The sequence below is a fragment of the Schistocerca nitens genome, chromosome 4, assembly GCF_023898315.1.
Source record: "Schistocerca nitens isolate TAMUIC-IGC-003100 chromosome 4, iqSchNite1.1, whole genome shotgun sequence".
Taxonomy (NCBI): domain Eukaryota; kingdom Metazoa; phylum Arthropoda; class Insecta; order Orthoptera; family Acrididae; genus Schistocerca; species Schistocerca nitens.
The window spans coordinates 529,370,530-529,373,550 of NC_064617.1; positions in this window are offsets into that span (position 1 = coordinate 529,370,530).

Genomic DNA, 3,021 nt, shown 5'->3' on the forward strand with positions numbered 1-3,021 from the left:
CCGTCCTCGACGCGGAATCTTTGAGACCCGCCGCCTTGTCGCCCAGCCGTAGGCTCTCTGCTGTCGGGTGATAAGTTACCGGTTGCACGACGGACAGCGGTGCACAGTCATACTTAATCGTGCTTTCTGTAACACATTTTCCTTACTATCAACCACAGTATTTTCCCCGTCATGGACCGTGGTTGTACCCTCAGTTGTCTGCTTATGAAACAACTTACAGATCGCGTGTTGATGTTCACTGTATATTAACCGGGCCGACCAGAGTGGCCGAGCGGTTCTAGGCGCTACAGTATGGAACCGCGCGACCGCTACGGTCGCAGGTTCGAATCCTGCCTCGGGCATGGATGTGTATGATGTCCTTAGGTTAGTTAGGTTTAAGTAGTTCTAAGTTCTAGGGCACTGATGACATCAGAAGTTAAGTCCCATAGTGCTGAGAGCCATTTATAAAAACAAGTCCCTTAAAATTGGAGGAACATTCAGAGCCGTAATAATCTTCCCAGCTTGTGAATCGCGCGTCAGAAAGGCGAAGGTGGTTCTGGAAACGCAGCAAGTGCCTCGCGTGGAGAGTCAGTTGGCAGATCTGCGAGCGGCTGCCCGGTTCGGCAGGTGAGGAGTTGAGCGTAGCGCAGGCATCCATATGGCACGCAGCTGCCAGCCACGGCCCCTGCGCTGCGCCACACCACACGGCCACACCTGCTTCACGCTCCAAAGACGCCGAATTCCCTCGGCACGGCACGCCACCCTTTCCGGCCCTCGCCGCCTGCACTTACTTCCGCGAGTATTGTTTCGCTCAGCAGCGCATCGGCGTTGGCAGCTTCGGCCGGCTTGCCGTGTCCCCTTCCCACACGGGAAGCATAACTGAGGTGACGAAAGTCGTGGGATAGCGATATGCACATATACAAACGACTGTAGTATCACGTACACCAGGCGTAAAAGCGCCGTGCTTTGCCGGAGCTAGCAGTTTTATCATGAGATTCATGTGGAAATGTTTACGAGGTGGTTATGACTGCACAGAGAGAATTCACAGAATTTCAAGGGGGATGGAAATTGAAGCTAGACGCTTGGGGCATTCCATTTCGGAAATCGTTAGGGAAATCAATATTCTGAAATCCACAGTGTCAAGAGCGCGTCGAGAGTACGAAATTTAAGGCATTCCCTCTCGCGGCGGACAAAGCAGTGGCCGACGGCCTCCACTTAACGACTGAGAGCTGCGGCATTTGCTTAGATTTATCAGTCCTACAGACAAGCAATGCTACCTCGAATAACTGCAGGAGTCAATGTGTACGTATGCTGAAAGTATCCCTTGGGACAGTGCGGCGAAATTCGACGTTAAATGACTAAGCAGCAGACGACCGACGCGAATGCCTTTGCTGACAGGACGACATGCCTGGAGCGCCACTGATCGACTCGTGACTTTATCGGCTGGACCCTAGACGACAGCAAAACCGTGCCCCGCTTATATGAGTCCCGATTCCAGTTAGTAAGAACTGATGGTAGGGTTCGAGTGAGGCCATCAGTCCCCTAGACTTAGAACTACTTAAACGTAACTAACCTAAGGACATCACACACATCCATGCCCGAGGCAGCATTCAAACCTGCGACTGTAGCAGCAGCGCGGTTCCGGTCTGAAGCGCCTAGAACCGCTCGGCCACAGCGGCCGGCTAGGAGGTATCCCATGACATTTGTCAGCTCAGTGTAAAACGTCTTTCCTAAAAATCCCCAGACTGATTTCATTCCTGGCGTGCAAGGCCCATTTTACAAATATCTTTGTCAAATATTTCATCAGACTTCTTTGACCAAACTACTTCACTGGAGCTACTACAGTATTATAAAATTTTTCGTCATAATTACTCGAGAATGGATACCTAACAGTAAACGCCTTTTAACCAGTACATGTTGGTGCATTTCAATTTGCCCTCATGAAAACAGCCTCCCATACTTGCATACACAACACTCAGTTAAGGACTGCCTTTTCTTAATTTCATTCATCATAACCTATGTTTTTAGAAAGCCTACAGCTGTGTCACTCATGACTTAAATAATTAATGATGCACTAGGTATGTTTTCATGCTTAATATGGTATGTTTAAAGAATTTCTTCTCGTTATCAAGAGCAAATATTTATAAACGTATTTTAGGAGGTGTTAATATGTGTCTTGTTTTGCCTCTCTCTTGCTCCGAAGTTGTGTTTTCATGGTTTACTGCAGTCGGACAGATTTCTTTTGTCCGATTTTCTGAAACATCACGTAGTATGCCCACGCAACATTCGCATTTCATAATGAGAATAAATTCTCGCAAAGTATCATGCTAAGTATGAAAAAAATACCTAATTGCTGCAGTATTTAAACCATGAATGAAATTTCTTTTAAAGATCATTTCATCGTTAAATTATTATTAGCAACAGGCGAAAACTATTCCAACTTCCTATATAGTACTCGATTCCCATAATCTATCATTTCAGAACCATGTGAACAAATATACATATCACTTACAGAGGAATTTATGAAGCTTCGGTTAGGTTATTTACAACACAATAAAAACATTTTTTTTATTTCTATTTTGACAACACATCTCCATCTCTTTCCACATTCTCTCTTTCTACAATGTAAAAACATGATACACAGCGCAGCCACTTCGAATGCAGCTGTTTGCTGCAGCTATTTATTTATAAGATTCTAACCGCTTATTACGATTTTGGTAGTCTTCGTGCCTTGTGCTCTGAAGAATTTCGTATTCTTCATTTTTTGCAGTGAACACTGTGGTGGTTGTCACGCACCAAATATACTTCGACGCCATTTTGTAGGTTAAATGTACTAAAAATATTGAAAAGATATGTATACAACGGCGAACTTTGATCAAAGACAGGCCCTCGATCTAACTTTAACACGTTCACTGCCACTGTAATTGGCCTTGCTTTGCCACGTAACCAATATTTTTCTTAATAGAATCTGAAAATATATTGCTAAAAGTAATATAACATGTATTTATTTTATAAGTACACAATCAAATTTACTCTCGTGAA